This window comes from Macaca fascicularis, chromosome 16, assembly GCF_037993035.2.
Source record: "Macaca fascicularis isolate 582-1 chromosome 16, T2T-MFA8v1.1".
Lineage (NCBI taxonomy): Eukaryota > Metazoa > Chordata > Mammalia > Primates > Cercopithecidae > Macaca > Macaca fascicularis.
The window spans coordinates 78,276,203-78,296,784 of NC_088390.1; positions in this window are offsets into that span (position 1 = coordinate 78,276,203).

A 20,582-nucleotide genomic window follows, 5' to 3' on the forward strand; every position below is an offset into this window, starting at 1 on the left:
TTACTAGCTGGCAGTTTACAAGAAATGTTTGCCAAGCTCTACATTAAAGAGGGGTCCCCATCTTTTCTCGTTTTATTTACCAGTCTGTCTGTTGCACAAAACAGAGAGATCCTGGAGGTTAACAGTGAACTACTACAAACTCGACCAGTAGTAGCCCAGTTTTCAGCTACTTTGTCAAATGTGGTTGCTTTGCTAGAGCAGATTAACATGGGTCCTGGAGATGGTATGTGATCATTGTCCTGAGGAACGTGTTCTGCTCCTCTTTTGTTAGAAAAGATGGTTAGAAACAGTTTGCTTGGCTGCGCATGGTGGCTAACGCCTGTAATCCCAGCACTTTGGGAGGCCGAGGCGGGCGGATCACAAGGTCAGACCATCCTGTCTAACACGGTGAAACCCCATTTCTATTAAAAATACAAAAACTTAGCCAGGCATGGCGGCAGGTGCCTGTAATCCCAGCTACTTGGGAGGCTGAGGCAGGAGAATGGCATGAACCTGGGAGATGGAGCTTGCAGTGAGCCACGATCACGCCACTGCACTCCAGCCTGGGTGACAGAGCAAGACTCCATCTCAAAAAGAAAGAGAGAAAGAGAGAGAGAGAGTGAGAGAGAAAGAAAGAGTTTGCTTGTCTTGAAGGGATAACAAAATAAATTCACAGTTTTGCTCAAAGTGTATGTTAACTCCCTCACCCTCTGTCATCACAGTCTGAGGAGGTCTGGGCCATTTAGACAGTTCACAGAATTACGGAATTACACACTGGTCCATGATATTTATGACAATGTGCTAATCAGACCAGATGATCAAGAAATAACCAGCACACTGGAGGCCATGGTAAGATCCATGTGCTCGGAGGATAAGCGGAAAATCCTACAGAGATACAGGGGCCTGCCATGTCAGTAAAGTTTTTAGGGTCCCAGCAAGGAAGCATTTTAGCACAGAGGTCCTGACAGCAGTCTTGGCTGTTCTCTACTAAACAAAGAGTAGATGCTCAGAAATTGAGAGTTAATGTGATTATGGTACTGATGATAATTATATCTTTTGAAGTTTGGAAGGCCTAGCCCTGCATCTGCTGTTAACCTCCCCATATCTTTAAGTTATTAACTTTGTTAACGCCGTGTGGCAATGTGATGCCTTGGATCTAGAATCCTGGAGCTTGATCAAATGTTGGCTCTGCCCCCTTAGGAATTGTGAAACTCTGAGCATGTTACTTCACATCTCTCTGAAATATGTACATTCTCCCCTGTTAATGATCACTTTGGATTAGATAATATCTAAGATATCTTCCATCTTGAATACTCCATTGTGGTAGCTGCTACTACTTGCTTCTATTTAAACTTACACTTAAATAAATTTAAATTAAATTAAAATTCAGTTCCTAGGTCATACTAGCCACATTTCAAGTGTTCAGTAGTCACATGTGGCTAGTGCCTACCATATTGGACAGTAGAGATAAGGAATATTCCCATCATCAAAAAAGTTTATTTGCACGTTGTTGCTCTAAAATGTTATAATATATTCCAATCTTTTTAGGTTCAATGAACACACACACACATATGTAAATAAAATATACCCTAGAGCTAACAGACTACTAAATCAGTCATACCATAAGGGCTTAGTACAAGGACATTAATACATATTACACCAAAGTTATAATTACAATAACCTTATGAAATGGTTGTAATCATTCCATTTATAGTTAAGAAATCTTAGTTTTCAAAGTTACCCCTCTGCTCACTGAGTTAAATGCATATCTGATTGCCTCCTTTGGAGAGGCTAATCAGAAACTCAAAAGAACGCCACCATTTGTCTCTTATCTACCTATGACCTAGAAGCCCCCTCCCCGTTTCAAGTCTTCCCACCTTTGCTTTGAGTTGTCCTGCCTTTCCAAACAGAACCAATGTTCATCTTGCATATGTTGATTGACATCTCATATCTCCCTAGAATGTATAAAACCAAACTGTGCTCTGACCACATTGGGAAATTGTCAGCAGGACATCTGAAACCTGTGTCACAGGCACACATCCTCAACCTTGGCAAATTAAACTTTCCAAATTAACTGAAACAAACAAACAAAAAAGAAATCTTCATTTTTTCAAGTGATACTTGCAGCTTTTTGCAGCTCACTTGCAGCCTCTACCTCCTGGGCTCGAGTGATTCTCCCACCTCTGCCTCCCAAGTAGCTGGGACTACAGGTGTATGCCACCACACACCACACCTGGCTAATTATATTCCTTCTTTCCTTCCTTCCTTTCCTTCCTTTCCTTCCTTTCCTTTCCTTCCTTTCCTTCCTTTCCTTTCCTTCCTTTCCTTCCTTTCCTTCCTTTCCTTCCTTTCCTTCCTTTCCTTCCTTTCCTTCCTTTCCTTCCTTTCCTTCCTTCCCTTCCTTCCTTCCTTCCTTCCTTCCTTTCTTGACAATGTCTTGCTATGTTGCCCATGTTGGTCTTGACTTCCTGTGTTCAACCAACCCAACCCACCCCTGTCGCAGTCATACATCTAGGAAGTGGTGAAGTAAAGATCCAAACCCTTTTTTTTAAGTCCTCATCCTTGGTCACTGTTTCCTACTGTCCTCTAATGTGCTTGGATGCTGATTGCAAGTATAATGCAATGATTTTCTAAATTCCAACAAGAGAGATTCTCAGGGACTGGAACTTAAGCAGCCAGGAACTGGCTTTCAGGCCCTTGGAGGCAAAGGCTTGCCTTGTTTTCCTCTTGGCTCTCAGGGCAGCGTGTCAGAAATAAAGGGAACATTGCTTGGAAAGGCTTCATTCTTTCTGGCTTTCCAGTCAGTTACTTGCCTCAAGCTGACATTGTGACCACTTTGTGCATGTCTCCCCCGGTCTTCATGCATATCCTCCTTTGTTAACACACACATTCACACACATGCACACACACATATATTTTTTTCTTATACTCTAGCCTGAAAATGGCATAGATGTCTGGATGCTGTGTTGTTCCATTAATTCCAAAAAATATTTTGCTTTCATCCTATATGCCTCTTTTAAAGTTTGCATAAGTGCACACGTTTGTGTGTAAAAAAAGACTGCCTCATTTTTAGGGTTGGAGGTTCAGAAGAATTCCTCGACACAGGCAAGTTGAGAACTGAATTTTGTTTTGGAAGGAAAAGGGGGAATCCCGTGTGTGAGTTGTGAAATCTAACTGACTGAAGTTCAACTGAATTTAAATATTTTTCAGATGAAATGGTACTGTGTATTTTGAGGGACAATAATGTTGCTTAAAAACAATCTGGCTTGGAATTAAAAGACCTCAGTTTTGGTACTAACTCTGCCATTCATAGATACAGGACTTCAGGTACACAGTTAACTATTGAGTCTCATTCTCCTCATCTAAAATGTTAATTGTGGTAATACTGGCTTTAGTAGATGCTGTAGTGTATGGCTACATCCATACTGGATGTAGTGAATGCTGTAATATGTGGCTCAGACTCCCATTCAAGACCAAGATAATTATTTTCTAGGTGGAGGAAATGATTATTTTAAAATTTTTTAATTAAAATAATTGTACAGACAGGGCCTTATTCTACCACCCAGGCTGAAGTGCTCAGTGTAGCCTTGAACTCTTGGATTCAAGTGATTATCCTGCCTTAGCCTCCCAACTAGTTTGTCTTACAGGCATAAGCCATCACACTTAGCAAGGAAACATTGCCTGCTGACAGCTCACAGGCAAGTCTGTCTCCAGGAATTGCCCTTAGCCTAAAGCAACACCTTGCCCAAGCTCATACACCCTTACCAAGAATAGCCCACATCCAAAGACTGATGTATGTACAATACAGAGATCCAGTCTTTTTACCTCAATTTGCGATCTCTGAAGTGCTATCCCAGCTCTAGATCCCAATGGGATCAGCTGATAACTACATTTCAATCCAGTTCCTCCCTTTGTCCAATTCTGCTTTTCTTACTCCTTTGCAGATGGTAGCCTCATGAGCCTTCTCCAATAAATCACATGTAAGCAAATCTCCATCTCAGAGTCATCTGGAAATCACCTAGATCCATGCTACAAATCAATGTTTTGTTTTCTCATGCCATAACACAAACATCAAGAGAAATGTACTATTAAAAATATGTTTTCTTTTTACACTGAAGCATTTTTTTCTGAAATATTCAAATCAGGAGAAAACTTCGAAAGATTTAACTCCTTATGTACCAATTACATAACTGTGTTCTGGATGCAACAATTGAAATATTTAGCGTGTTGGCCATTCTAATAGCATCTAAGGTGAGAGTTAGCATGTCATAACCTGTTTTAGAATTTTTAAATAAAATCATCAGAAAAAGGTGTTTTTTATATTACCCAAGATACCTCATGCTGTAACACCTACTGCTACACACTCTCCATTTCATGATTATCTTTCCCAGCACTCACAGTCAAAATGAAGCATTCTTTCCTTACTGCCTCTGTAAAAGACAAGCATATTTATTTTCATATATGTTTTTCTCCCCGATGGGACTGTGATATTTCCATAAACTATTTATTATTCACATTTTATCCCCCAGAATTAAGTACATTAATTTCATTTAGGAGGCTGCCTACAAATGTTAGCTGAATGTCAATTTGGGTAATTATAATTGTTATAGTTTACATATATTTAGAGGGCCAATTTTTCCCAATTTTCTCTGAAGACTACAAGAAGAAAAAATGTCTTAAACTGAGGGTTGAGAGATTCAAGTACGAGGTAAACAAATATTTTTATAAGTATGATATAAACAAATTTTTTTTATAATTGTAAGGTTTATTGTATGTTAGAAATGGCTACTAAAACCCAAACATTTCTGGCCAATTGATTCTTGACAAGGGTGTCAAGACCATTCAAAGAGGGAAAGAATAGTTTCTTCTACAAGAAGTGCTGGGACAACTGGATACCCATAGGTGAAAAAATAAACTTGGACTCCTACCTCAAACCATATACAAAACTTAACTCAAAATGAATTCATGACTTAAATACAAAAGCTAAAACCATAAAACTCTGAGAAGAAAACACAGAGTTAAATCTTCATCACCTTGGACTTCTCCATCGATTCTTATATATGACACCAAGAACATGAGCAACAAAAGATAGGACAGATAAACTAGACTTCATCAAAATCCACACTTCTTTTTTTTTTTTTTTTTTTGAGACAGGGTCTTCCTCTGTCACCCAGGCTAGAGTGCAGTGGTGCTATTGCAGCTCACTTGCAGCCTCAACCTCCTGGGCTTGAGTGATTCTCCCACCTCAGCCTCCTAAGTAGCTGGGACTACAGGTGAGTGCCACCACACACCACACCTGGCTAATTTATTTTTTCTTTCTTTCTTTTTGTAGAGACGAGGTCTTGCTATGTTGCCCATGTTGGTCTTGACTTCCTGTGTTCAAGCAACCCTACCACAGGGATGACAGGTGTGAGCCACCACATCTAGCCAAAATTCAAAACTTTTGTGCATCAAGAGACATTATCATGAAAGTGGAGAGCAAATCCACAGAATGGGAAAAAAATATTTCCAAATCACATATAAGAATCAAGTATCCATAATATATTAAAACACTTATAACTCAACAATAAAAAGACAAATCAATAGAAAATGAGCAAAGGACTTGAATAGACATTTTCCCAAAGATAATATATAAATGGCCAACATGTACATGAAAATATGCTTAACATATTTGCCATTAGGGCAATGTAAATCAATGCCACAATGAGATACTACTTCACACCCACTAAGATGGCTGTAATATAAAAAAAGAATCTCCACCAGTGTTGGTGGGGATATGGAGAAAGGAGTACTCTTGTACATTGCTGGTAGGAATGTAAAATGGTTCATTTTACAAATATAGCTGTGATGGTTTGTTGGTTCCTAAAATGTTAAACATAAAATTAGCATGTGACCCTGAGATTTCGCTCCTATATATATACTCCAAAGAACTGAAAACAGAAGCTCAAACACATACGTGTACATGCATGTTCATAGGAGCAGTATTCACAGTAACCAAAAGGTGGAACAGCCCGAATGTCCATTTATTGTAATAAATGTATACACAAGGATATTACTCAGTCACAAAAAGGAATGAAGTACTGTACTAGTTCATTCTCACACTGCTATAAAGAAATACCTGAAACTGGGTAACTTATAAAGAAAAGAGGTTTAATTGGCTTATGGTTCTGCACAGCTGTGGAGGCCTCAGGAAACTTAATCAGGCATGTCTTAGATGGCCAGAGCCAGAGGAAGAGAAAGAAGGCGGAGATGCTAAACACACACACACACACAAGATCTCCTGAGAATTCATTCATTATCAGGAGAAGGGCAAGGGGGAAATCCACCCCCATGAGCCAATCACCTCCCACTAGGTCCCTCCTCCAACACTGGGGATTGCAATTTGACATGAGATTTGGGCAGGGACACAAATCCAGGCCATATCAAGTACTGACACATGCTCCAACATGGATGAAACTCTAAAACACACTAAATGAAAGAAGCTAGACACAGAAGATCATCTGCTATATGATTCTATGCACTCTCTCTCTCTCTATATATATATATACACACACCCACATACACACACACACACACACATATGTATGACGTTGGTGCAAAAGAAATTGTGGTTTCTTTTGCACCTACCTAATACATAAAACATCTAGAATAGATAAATGTAGAGAGATAGAACACAGATTGATGATAATCAGGGGATAAAGGGAGTGCAAACTAAAGAATAATTGCTTAATGTGTTTTCCTTTGGGGTGACGAAAATATTACAGAACTAGATAAAAGTGCACAACATTGTAAATGTAATAAATGCTACTTAATGGTCACTTTAAAATGTTTATGTTCTATGAATTTAACCTCAATAAATTACAGTATTTAAAAATGTAATGATTACTAAGGGAAGTTTTGAAATTTCTTATGTGTTAGCCGTCTAGACTTTGTAGGATTGTTTGGAGGTTTTATTGCTCTAAAGTCAAAGGAATGGTAATCCTTTGCTCTTCCAGGTCCTTTCAAAGTTGGCAGATAGCAAACAGTATTATTCACTAATATCTTCTTCTCCTCTCTTTTCGGACATATGAAGAATGACACTTCCTTGTGCCCCCCTGCATTAGGAAGGGTCATGTAACTAGCTATGGCCAAGGAGATGTAAGCACAAGTTATGTGTGTGATTTGAGGGGCAAGAGACTGTCCATGTTCTCCTCCTCTGCCATGATAATAGGAAAAACAACACCTGGGTGGAGGTAGAGGTATCACAACGTTGAAACCATCTAGAATGCTGAGTTCCCAATGGAAGAGAGCTGTCCTGTAGAGTAGCCTGGAACTGAAGTGAACTTTAAAAATGCAAGAAACAGACTTTTACCATGTCACACGACTGAAACGTTGGCAAATGCTTGCTACTCCACAAAATAGCCTATCCCTAACACAAGTGGCCCATGGAAAGAGAAGGTTTGTGTTTTCTAAGATTGTTCAGGTTAAGACTGTGCCTCCCACTTAATAGGCTGGCTAAAAAGAAATAAAACATACTGGTACAGGGTTAACAATAAATGTTAGATTTTAGATACGTCATTTGTAATGCTTGAGAACTAACAAACAAAAAAAAAACATCATAAGGGAGAAGAAGCCTTGCAGAGAGACTTTCAGAACAATATGTAAATATCTATGCCATTCAGGAGAAACCACATCTCTCTCCTTCTCTGCTAGCTCACCAGTGGGGCTGGAGTACAGGGTTCATAGGCTGTTCCTCCTCAGGGCATCTCTCTCATAAATTGTCTGGTACACAAAACCAGGAAGAAATATCTAGACCAGGTGAATGTCACCTCTTTTTAAATATAGCCCTTGGTTTATTTATCTCTTTGAGAGTATTTCAAATTCACATCGGTGAGATTTTGAGATATCCATCTTGAAAGGATACAGAAACTTCCTTGGCCTCAGATAGTCTCTGATTTCTGGTTGTCACTCTACAAAAAGGTAGGGAGAAGACAAGAATAAAATCAGGCTGCATGTCTGTCTCATTTTTAGAAACGAAGAATGTGAACTGAATACTAAAAATACAAACAGTGCTGGGTGCGATGGCTCATGCCTGTAATCCCAGCACTTTGGGAGGCCGAGGTAGGCTGATCATGAGGTCAGGAGATCAAGACCATCCTGGTTAACATGGTGAAACCCCATCTCTACCAAAAAAAAAAAAATCAGCCGGGCCTGATGGCGGATGCCTATAGTCCCAGCTACTCGGGAGGCTGAGGCAGGAGAATGGTGTGAACCCGGGAGGCAGAGCTTGCAGTGAGCGGAGATTGTGCCACTGCACTCCAGCCTGGATGACAGAGCGAGGCTCCGTCTCAAAAAAAAAAAAAAATGCAAATGGTATCTGCTGTACTAGATGTCAGTTAAGGGAATCTGGAACAGAAATTTGAGGGTGAGTTGTTTCATCCAGAAGATAACCTCAAGGCTTAAGTGAAGCCCTTTATGTCTAAAGAAATTGCTATTGAACCATGTTAATTCATCTGGAAAATCCAAGAGAGAAAGTTTATTGAATTATCTTAGAATTTAAGCTGTGGAGTCAGATTATCTGACTTCAAAGACTAGCTCATGTACAAACTACACGTGTAATCTCAGGAAACTTAATTCATCAGTTGATACTTCTGTTTTATCATTTATGAAATGGGGTAATTATGTTTACAAGGGTTTGTTGTTGTTGTTGTTGTTTGTTTCTTTGTTTGAGACGGAGTCTCGCTCTGTCGTCCAGGCTGGAATACAGTGATGCCATCTCAGCTCACTACAAGCTCTGCCTCCTGGGTTCACGCCATTCTCCTGCCTCAGCCTCCTGAGTAGCTGGGACTACAGGCGCCCACCACCACACCCGGCTAATTTTTTGTATTTTTAGTAGAGACGGGGTTTCACCATGTTAGCCAGGATGGTCTCAATCTCCTGACCTTGTGATCCGCCCACCTCGGCCTCCCAAAGTGCCGGGATTACAGGGGTGAGCCACCACACCCAGTCGCTTACGAGGGTTTTTGTGAGGATAAAATGAGTTTATGGGTCAAGTGTTTACAACAGTTCCTGGCACACAGAATGTCCTACATGAGAGTTTGCCAACTATTATAAGGATTTAATCAAACACCTGAAGGCTTTGGTGGTGAGGACTGGCTTCGAAGTCATATCTGAGTTCGAGTCCCACAGCTGTGTGACTTTAGCTAGCCAAACTCTCTGAGTTTTAATTCTTCCCCTATTACATGCACAATATATTTGGGAGGGATTGAGCAAAGTAAGTATTCAAATAGTTTAGCACAGCAGGTGATAATGAGTGAGTTCTCACGAGATCTGATGGTTTAAAAGGGTGTGGCAGGCCAGGCGTGGTGGCTTACGCCTGTAATCCCAGCTCTTTGGGAAACTGAGGCAGGTTAATCATGAGGTCAGGAGTTCAAGACCAGCCTGGCCAACATGGTGAAACCACATCTCTACTAAAAATAAAAATAAATTAGCTGGGCATGGTGGCACATGTCTGTAATCCCAGCTACTCAGGAGGCTAAGGCAGGAGAATTGCTTGAATCAGGACCCAGGAGGCAGAGGTTGCAGTGAGCTGAGATTGCGCCACTGCACTCCAGCCTGGGCTACAGAGTGAGACTTCATAAAAAAAAAAAAAAAAAAAAAAAAAAAAAAAAGGTGTGTGGCAGCTCCCCCCAACCTCCAGCTTCTCTCCTGCCACCATGTAAGATGTGCCTTGCTTCCCTTTCACCTTCCACTAAGTTTGTAAATTTCCCGAGGCCTCCCCAGCCATGCAGAACTGTGAGTCAATTAAACCTCCTTTCTTTATAAATTACCTAGTCTCAGGGAGTTCCTTAAAGCAGTGCAAAAATCGACTAATACAGTATACTAGTTCAAAAATACACAGAGTAAAAATTTCTTCCCATGAGCTCTATCAAAAATCTCAGAATTTACTCTCATTAGACTAACATGATCACACGCTCACCTTTGGACTAATCACTGTGACCTACAAAAATGTACATGCTAATTAGTCTGAGTTAGACAGAGTGGTCTTTTCCTGCTCCAATCTTAACCCAGAGTCTGAGAATTCAAAAGGAGTATTCCAAGAAAAAATGGAAACACCGTGTTGCTATTTGAAGCAGGGAGAACAGAAGCCGAGTGGGCAAACAGACCATCTTTCTACTAAAAAAAGGTATGAATGGAGTAAAGAGAAAAATAAAAGGAGATATCTGACAAAAGATTCAGAACAGCTGGGGCATTAGAAGTTGCAACCAGATTTTCACATCCTAAAATCCATGGTGGGATTTTAACGTGGAGTTGTGTGTTCAGTGGTAGGGAATGGATTTTTCTGCTGTTGTATTCAGACAGGTTCTCTTGCCTGGTTCCTATTGATGAGCAGCCAACAGGAGTTAGCTGGGGAGTTTTTGGTCACAGGGAACAGCATTGTCTACTGTATTTTATGGGAATTAAACCTGTAATCTAACTATGAATAATCAGAGACTGAAACTTGGGATAGCTATTTGCTATAGAACCAAAGGAAAAGCAAATTTATCAGGATGTATTAGTTGACAAGTAAAAGAAACCCCACATTCAAAAGGCTTAAATGAAAAGGAAATTTATTCACTTATTTAGCTAGGAATACAGAGACAGGGCAGGTTCCAAAAAATACGTAAGCACTGATTTGTTAAAACTTTATTTTCTGGCCAGGTGTGGTGGCTCATGCCTATAATCTCAGCACTTTGGGAGGCTGAGGCAAGAGGATTGTTTGAGGCCAGGAGTTCAAAACCAGTCTGGCCAACATAGTGAGACCTCATGTATACAAAAACAGAGCAACTTAGCAAGGCCTGGTGGTACGTACCTATAGTCCTAACTACTTGGGAGGCTGAGGGGGGATGACTGCTTGAACCCAGGAGTTCGAGGCTGCAGTGAGTTGTGATCATGCCACTACAGCCTGGGCAACAGAGCAAGACCCCGGTTCAAAAACCCCACAAATCTTTATTTGTGTTTCCACCTTCAATATCTGCTATAACTTAAGACTGATGGTCACCAGATGGCTCCAAGTAGTTTCATGCTCCCTTGCTCAGGCCTAGCATAAGAGAGAAAAATCTCTTTCCAAAGCACAAAACTTAAGTTTTCTCTTTTGGTCTCTTTTGGTCTGCAAGAATTAAGGAAGGTCATGCAATATGAGGGACATGCTTTCTCTAAAAATAACATTGATTATTTATCTGAAATTCAAATGTAACTGGGCATCCTGTATTTTATCTGCCAACTCCAGACCTGATTGATTTAGACTTACGCAAAATGCCCTCTAGAGGGAGGTAGGGAGGACACAGGAACAAAATCAGGCTTCAGTGTCTGTCTCATTTTTAGGAAGGAAGACAGTAAACTGAATGCCAAAAATGCATACAGTGCCTACCACACTACATGTCAGTTAAGGGAATTTGGAACAGAAATTTGAGGATGAGTTGTTTATCCAACAGATAATCTCAAGGCTTATACCCTGGATTAGTAAAGTATTATAACTCAGTCTAATTTTACAAGTATGTATTTAATACTTTTTAATCAGCAAGACACTCTTGAAGATTCCAGGGGACAATTGAGTCTCTGCCTCCAATGTGTTTCCAGCATAATAGGGGGAATTAAATAAGCACAGGAGGTGAGGAGCACCCTGAAAAAGATACAGAGAGCCATAAGGCTCCAGAACAAGGCTTCCTTGGCAGAGCCAACCTCAAAAACATGCCTCAAAGGATATTGAATATGAAGGGACATAACAGAGAACTGGGACATAAAGACCAGAAAAATATTTTAGGGCTAATTTTTACAGAGAAACTTCAATTCAAATTGGAAATGTCTACAAATTATCCAATAGTGAATGTGGCAAGGAAGATTTTTGAGTGGTGGTGTGGTACGATTGAAGCTGCATTTTGAGAAAACTCAATCTGATAGCAATATGTAGGATGAATTGGGATAAGGATGAGACCATCAATGAAGTGGTCTAGAACAATACTATCAGATCTAACACCCTCTTTTGGTACCTACATTTTGTAAAGGCTAGTTTACTACCTTGAAATGAAATTCAGAGAACATAATCATCCTGTAAACATAATTCTAGGAAATTTAGTATAAAACTCTAACTGTAATAGAAATAAAAAATAAATTCTTTAATAAAACTTATATTCTACTATGAGTGTCAAACTACAGACCCAATACATCTTTCCACCTATTTTTATATTGTGTATGATAAAAATGCACAATATAAAAACTGGCAATATATAATGAGAAAATGATTTACTGTGTCCAAAATGGAATGTAACAGCCAGCAAAACCATGTCTTCAATCCACCAGGTCCTAAAGGTCTTGAGAACACTTACACCCTAGCCTTACACCCTAGCAGAGTGAGACAAGCTCCCATTCTAAACAAATCTAAACAGACCCAATACAACTTTCCACCTATTTTTATATTGTCCATTGTTTCATTTTTAAACGCTTTATTAGTCTGCTCTCATGCTGCTAATAAAGACATACCCAAGACTGGGTAATTTATAAAGGAAAGAGGTTTAATGGACTCACAGTTCCACATGGCTGGGGAGACCTCACAATCATGGTGGAAGATGAAGAAAGACTGAGCAAAGGCACGTCTTACATGGCGTCAGGCAAGAGAGAATGTGTAGGCAAACTGCCCTTTAAAAAACCATCAGATCTCATGAGACGTATTCAGTATCACAAGAACAGCATGGGAAAGACCCATCCCCATGATTCAATTACCTCCCACCAGGTCCCTCTCACAACACATGGGGATTATGGGAGCTAAAATTCAAGATGAGATTTGGGTGGGGACACAGCTAAACCATATCAAATGCTTATATTTTAAATAATCATGTAAGTTGCTGATTTGCAAAGCATAAAGTATTTACTATCTGGCCCTTTACAGAAAACTATTGCTAAGCTCTGTCAGAAATAACTGCAGAATGTGTGTGACCCACTGCAAAGTAAAACTGAGGGCTCCTTTTTCAAAAATTACTAAGAACAATAGAGCAGTCAACCAAGAGCGGAATTCACATCCATGAAGCCAGCCCTCTCTGTTCTAGTATATAAATACTCAGACAGAACTCCACTACCAACATAATGAACTAGTCAGACATCTGTACCTGTGAATGCACCAGTTGCAACTACAGATGAAAACAAATAGGACCACGCGTACTGCACAATCCTGGGTAGTAGCCCCAATACAAAAGTGATTTATTGGCAGCTCAAATACCAGGGTGGTGTTTCCATTCCTGATATGATTTTTTTTAATTGCAAACAACTCTTAGGGAATTTTCAAATAATATAAAGTATAATCTTGGGCTGGGCACAGTGGCTCACACCTGTAATCTCAGCACTTTGGGAGGCCAAGGTGGGCGGATCACGAGGTCAGGAGATAGAAACCAATCTGGCTAACACAGTAAAATCCCGTCTCTATAAAAAATGCAAAAAATTAGCTGGGCGTGATGGTAGGTGCGGGTAGTCCCAGCTACTCGGGAGGCTGAGGCAGGAGAATGGAGTGAACCCGGGAGACGGAGCTTGCAGTGAGCTGAGATCGCGCCACTGCACTCCAGCCTGGGCGACAGTGTGAGACTCCATCTCAAAGAAATATAGATAGATAGATAGATAGATAGATAGATAGATAGATAGATAGATAGAGATAGAGAATAACCTTTCTTCAATTTACATGAAAGTTGCATTTCTGGAATAGTCGTGGAATATTAAAACATAAAGAACTGCACTTATGTGTGAAGTAGAATTAGCTTGTAAGCTCAGATAATTATCAGCAACTTTTACATGACTGTTCAATGACATCTTTGAAGGGTTGTGTGGGGCTCAGAACAATTGTTTGCTGTGAAGCGCTGGCCAATACATTGCAAAATGGATAGCGCCACAGTCATTTTCAAACCACCCTGTCAGAAGCGGTGCTACCCAAGTTGAAAATTATCAGTCTAGATGATCTAATAATGATTCGATGTTGGGTGGTAAGGGTGAGATATTGTATAAATGAAGTTTTGGGCTCTTGGCTATTGCGTTACAATGGCACAAGCATGAAAAAAAAGTTAAAGATGAAAAACATAACATCTTGCCCTGGGACAGCCCTTTTTAAAATATGTCTAGTCAAAATTGCACAGGTTATCTCACTTTCTCTTTGCAACATTCTTTTGAGATAGGTAGGACAAATGCTAATAATATCAGTACTTTAGATCAGGAGTCCTCAACTCCTGATGTGCCATTCAGTGGCCTGCTGGGAACAGGCGAGCATTACTGTCTAAGCTCTGCCTCCTGTCAGATCAGTGGCAGTATTAGATTCTCACAGAAGCACAAATCCTATTATGAACTGCATATGCAAGGGATACAGGTTGTATGCTCCTATGAGAATCTAATGCCTGATGATTTGAGGTGGAACAGTCTCATCCTGAAACCACCCCCAACTTCCCACTGTCCACGGAAAAATTGTCTTCCACAAAACTGGTCCCTGGTGCCAAAAAGGTTGCGAACTGCTGCCTTAGATCAATGTCGAGTTAACTTTTTTTCAAAATTTTTTTGTTTTATATTTCAGAATGCAAATTGGTATTATTCAATCTATTAAGATATTTTAATTAAAAATGCATATTCATTTCAAAGTTAATTGTAGACATTCATTCTATGTAAGACATATAGTTTGGGAATATAGAAACGAATCTGAAACCTACAAAGTAGAGGCAATTTGACCAAGTTCCCATGACATGTAGATAGCACTAGAATTCAGTTTTCATGATTTAGTTCTGTGTTCATTCAATTTTCTTCCCTTCCTGGGGTAAACTGATTGGCCCAGTGCCTGCTTTGAATAGACAAGCATTTCAACTTGCAACTTATACATAAGCAAAGAGAATACAACACCATCAAGAATGATGATCCCCAGTTCTCTTCCAAGTCCTAAAAAAAGAACCCACTTGGCATCCTTCTCTAATCGAAAGAGAGAGAGGGTAGTTCACAAACAGTTGGTAAGAACTGCCAAGTGACTCCCCATGAAGAGAGTATTCATATCTGTACTTAAGTAGAGCCCATGGAAAACACAGAGAAATGAGATGTTGGAGTGTTTTTTAAAATTATTGTTGTTGAACTGGGCCCAGAACCCCACTACAGATCATGTATGTCTGGAATTGGCAAGACCCAAAATTAATGGTGCCATATATATATATGTGAAATTTCTTAAGCCTTGTACCAGAAAGGAGGCTCATATAGGGTAACCACCTTAGCCTACCCATAAATAATCCATGTTACTGTCCTAAGAGAGGTTCAGGGACTGGAGTAATGTGCTGACATCTGCCTGCTTCTGGCAGAATGGCTTGTACGGTCTAAACAGATGGCCTTTAATTGGTAGTGGGTTGTCCCAGCAGAGGGCAGCTTGAGCAGAAATGGTTATTTGGACTACCCACCTCATGCCTGGCTCCTAGAACTCCTGGCATATTGTCAGAAGGGCCATGGTGGTTACTGCCAAGAGGTCTGATGTCACCAGATGGCAGCCTTTTGGTCTACCATCGTCATTGGAGGGAGGGCTCTTTGTAGATTTTAGCAAAGATGCCATGGTGTAAATGGGCTTGGGAAATTTGGGAGGTGGATGAGTGACAAGAGAATCCATGAACTAAACTTGCCTCCAAGGTAGTTTCCTAATGAAATCTTTGGGTTTTGGAACTCCGATTGCTACTTATTCTTTTTGAATGTGACACATTCTAAACGCTTCCAGCAGTAGGAAGAGATATGAACTAGGGGGTGAAGATTTAGACTTCTTTCCTATAACATATGAGTTAAATGGCAGAGGAAAATGCCCACAGGTCATTGTAAAAAGCCAAGCTGCTGAAGGATCACAAGTTCTATTGTGCAGATGTAAAACAATCAGGTTTCTGTTTCAGATATAATGAGAAAATGACTTACTGTGTCCAAAATGGAATGAAACAGCCAGCAAAACCATGTCTTCAATCCACCAGGTCCCAAAAGTCTTGAGAACACTTATGCCCTGAGTAAAGTGAGGCAAGCTGCTTTTCTAAACAAATCTAAACTAAACTATAAAATATTCCTATAGTACCTGACCCTTAGCTGAGACCTTTGGAAATTAGACACATTATGTACATTCAAAATTAGGCTAGTTGTGGGTGAGGACCAGAGCTGAACTCTGCTATCCACAGTAAAAGCATGGGATGATTTGTGGACATGTGAGCATTTAGTCAATTTCCTGTTGGGTTTTTCCAATGATGGCCTTGGAGTTTACTTTTTAGCATTTGATGGTAGTGAGAATCATTCTCAGCCAAGTCACCATCCTCAAGCTGAATAGAAACAAATGAGCAACATGATAATAATCTTAGGTGTCTTCAGAGCTTCAAGCAAATACCTTCATTCACTCATCCAGTCCTGCAGTATCTTAACAACTGTCATAGGCCAAGGTTTACTCTTGTTGCAGTTTCCCAGACTTAAGAATTGGCATAATATACTCCTTTATACAGAAATACTAGAAGGTCAGGAGGGATATTTATACATGCAACTTACAGGACACTGTATTGCCTTGGTGAGAAAAATCTCTTCCCTTCAGCATGAAGCGTTCTGTACAAAGACCTAATTACAGACAAGAGGCCGCCTTCTGTTTCAGACAAGGTGACCTTGAGGGAGGCTGAGGGTGCAAGGTCAGAGCTCCTAATGACTGGGGGCTTTATAAAAGCCATGAGGCCCTTGGGAGGTATATAGATAAGAAGAATCTGGTCCCTAGAAAAAGAAAAATCTTAAAGTTTTCCATACACATAGGTGGAATATCTTCAATCAAATATACTATGACATGGGCTGAAAATACCCAGGATGGGAAAGATTGCAACGATTCAGATGTGAATTTCATGGATTTAAGTTGAAAGTCATGTCAGGTCAAAAGTTATAGGCCAGTCATGGTGGCTCATGCCTGTAATCCCACCACTTTGGGAGGCCAAGGTGGGCAGATCACTTGAGGTCAGGAGTTGAAGACCAGCCTGGCCAACACAGTGAAACCCCATCTCTACTAAAACTACAAAAACTAGCTGGGTGTAGTGGTGTGAACCTGTAATCCCAAGCTGAGGCAGGAGAATCACTTGAACCCAGGAGGCAGAGAATTATGTAGATATATTATCTGTTCATTCATTTAATTGATATTTAGAGCATGCGAACTGTATTTTGGGCACTGTTTTAGATGCTAGAAATTCTGCAATGAACAACAAAAGACAAAACCTCTACTTTCATAATCTTACATTCTAGTAGTGGAGCTAGATAATAAATATATTAATAAGTACCAGGAGAGTGGGTAGAAGGTGACTGGGATGGTGGGGATGCCATTTTAAATTGTTTGGAAAGCAAATTCTCTCTCCAATAAATTAAATATGAGCAAATATCAGAATAGTGTGACAGAGCAAGCCATGAGGATATGTAAGAGTAGATGCAGAGGAAACAACAGATGCAAGGACCCAGATGCTTGATGTGGATGAAGAAATTTCAGGAGGTAAGTGGAGCCCCCATCAGATTGAGGTGGGGACCAGAATACACAGGGTCCCACATACATGTTTCCCTTTGTGAGATTCAAGTAAAAGATTTTATGTTCTCATGTGTGTATCTTGTAAAGCTCTGAAGCTACAAAAACAGCTAACATTTCTTGTGGGCTTGCAACGTGCCAGGTTCTGTGCTGAGAGCTTGCCTGCAGTCACATCATCTGGTCCTCACGACAACCTTAAGAAGTAGGTACGATTATTATCCCCTTTTACAAGTCAGGAAACTTAGGCTTAAAGGTTAAGCAACTTGCCAAAGTTGCCCTGCTAGTAAGTACTGGAGATTCCAAAGTAAATAAGAATAAACCACAAAGGGGTTAAATGGTTCTCCCTGTTATTTGAAACCCCCTCCTCTGTGACAAAATTCCAGTAGACTTGAGCTTGGCTGTGCTCTTCTCAAACAAAGAAGCAAGGTAGGGAGAAACCAAGAGATAAACCCTTTGCAAGAGCCACACTCTCTCTCTCTCCAGACACTCACTAGGCTTCTAGACCCCTCATTCTGCAGAAGCTTTAGCTCTTTGTGGGTCCTTGGGTTTATGTTTCCACTGATGCTGGGAACCATGTTGAGTGCTGAGAAGCCCGCAGTATTCTTCTCCCCATGTGGTTAGAGGTGGCAGAGAGGCTGGGCAGCCATGCCAGGGACCACACCTCTTTGTCAGGAACATGTAATTAAAAAGGAAAGAAAAAGGGGAGGGGGGAGAGCAAAGAAATCGCCACCCAGCCCCATTTTTCTTAAACACATGCTCCTGCGTGTGCATGCACACACACACCAAGCCAACAAACGTCCGTCACTGGGGTCCTTGGGATTCTGATGAAAACATTTTCCACCTGGCACAGCTAGGCATTAAACACTCCTCTAGCCCAACCTGAGACTTGGACCGTCAGTGGAGATATTTTTAAAACCATGACACAGAGGCGTGTGACATACTCGGTTTTCTCAGTGGGTGGGTAGAGTGTTGTTTCATGTTGTTCTTGTCACTCGGCCCAACATTACAAGTGTGCACTTTATTACTATACAGAGAGTGCTCTGCAGCCGGACCCGCCACAGGGTGTTCCCAGCCAGGGGAAGGCAACCTGGACAGGCGCAAAAAAAAGAGGGAGGGGAAAGCTGCAAGGGACAGAGGCTACCCTTCTGGGTTCTCCCCCAGGCATTCCGCTCATGGAAGCAGGATATAAAGTGTCCCAGTTGCTGTCATTTAATACTCTGTATCCGTTGGTTGCTGTCCTTCCGCAAATGCTAGATATTCAGATATTTTGTGGCATCCAACCCATTCCTTGACTTTTGAGTATCTTTCTATCACTCTCTTGTTCTTCACCTTTTTCTTTTCCTTAATGGGAGTTTGTTCTTAACCTCACACACACACAAAATTATGGTGGAATGAGGACCAACTATCTGTGTCACCCTACTTACATGCAAAGGTGTGAGTAAGGGGCGTTATTGCTTCCCTGGGACAGAAGCGACAGTGATGTACGGAGGGAGCAGAGGAGAGCGGTTGCATCTGCCCTGAGCACAGGAATAAAAAGGTGAATTGCAAGTAGAGAATTTAAAAGTAATTGAGGAAACAAGCAGGCACCACAGCTCACGCCTGTAATCCTAGCACTTTGGGAGGCCAAGGCAGGTGGATCACTTGAGGTCAGGAGTTCAAGACCAGACTGGCCAGCATGAGCCATTGAGTAGGATGGGAATAGAAGATTGGCTTTAAAGAGAATATTTTATTTCCACAGAAAATCAAGGCTCTCTGGATGGAATTCGCCTTATTTCCCACTAAGTGAACTGGACACTTATTTTTCCATCGATAGCAATCTTACTTTATCAACTCACAATTGAATCATGGGGGCAGTTTCCTGGTCTCATTGTAGTGAATAAGTCTCACGAGATCTGATGGTTTTATAAGGGAAAACCCCTTTCCCTTGGTTCTCATTCCCTCCTGTCTGCCACCGTGTGAGACATGCCTTTCACCTTCTGCCAATGATTGTGAGGCCTCCCCAGCCATGTGGAACCACGAGTCCATTAGACCTCTTTTTCTTTATAAATTACCTATCCTTGGATGTGTCAGGAGTGTGAAAACAAACTAATACAGCCTGCAAAGGCTGAAATATTTACAATCTAAACTATGATTTTAAAAACTTTGTTCACCCCTGCTCTAAAATATATTGCAATAAACTCCTAGCTGGACACACTGGCTCCTCTTGGTCTCTCAAAATCCATTCTCCACCAGGCAGCTAGCATTACCTGTAAAACGTAACTCATGTCATGAAACTCTCCTGCTCAAAACTGCCCATGAGTTTCCATGACAATTAGAATAAAATGGCCGGGCATGGTGGCTCATGCCTGTAATCCCAGCACTTAGGGAGGCCGAGGTGGGCGGATCACGAGGTCAAGAGATAGACACCATCCCAGTCAACATGGTGAAACCCCATCTCTACTAAAAATACAAACAATTAGCTGGGCGTGGTGGTGTGTGCCTGTGGTCCCAGCTACTCGGGAGGCTGGGGCAGGAGAATTGCTTGAACTGGGAGGCGGAGGTTGCAGTGAGCTGAGATCACACCACTGCACTCCAGCCTGGTGACAGAGCAAGACCGCATAGAATAAAACACAAACATCAGGCTTTTACAGGCCAAGATTTTTCACAAATCTGATTTTTCTGGCCTCTGTCTACCTTTGTAACTCCTTGTTATAAACCTAAATGTGTGTCCCCCCAAAATTCATATGTAGAAGCCCTAACACCCTAGGTGACTATATGTGGAGACAGGGTCTTTAGGAGATAATAAAGGTTAAAAGAACCCATAAGAATGGACCCTAACCCAATAAGACTGGGGGCCTTAAAAAAGAGGAAGACAGAGATCTCTGTTCTTGCACACACCAGAAAAGGCCACATGAGACACAAGAAGATGGCCATAGGCAAACATGGAAAAGAGCCCTCACTGGCAACCAAATTGGCCAGATTCGATTAATCTTGGACTTCCCAGACTCCAGAACTGTGAGGAAACAAACATCTGTTGTTTAAGCCACCTATTCTATGGTATTTTGTTATGGCAGCCGGAGCTAAAGCACACCTCAATCGG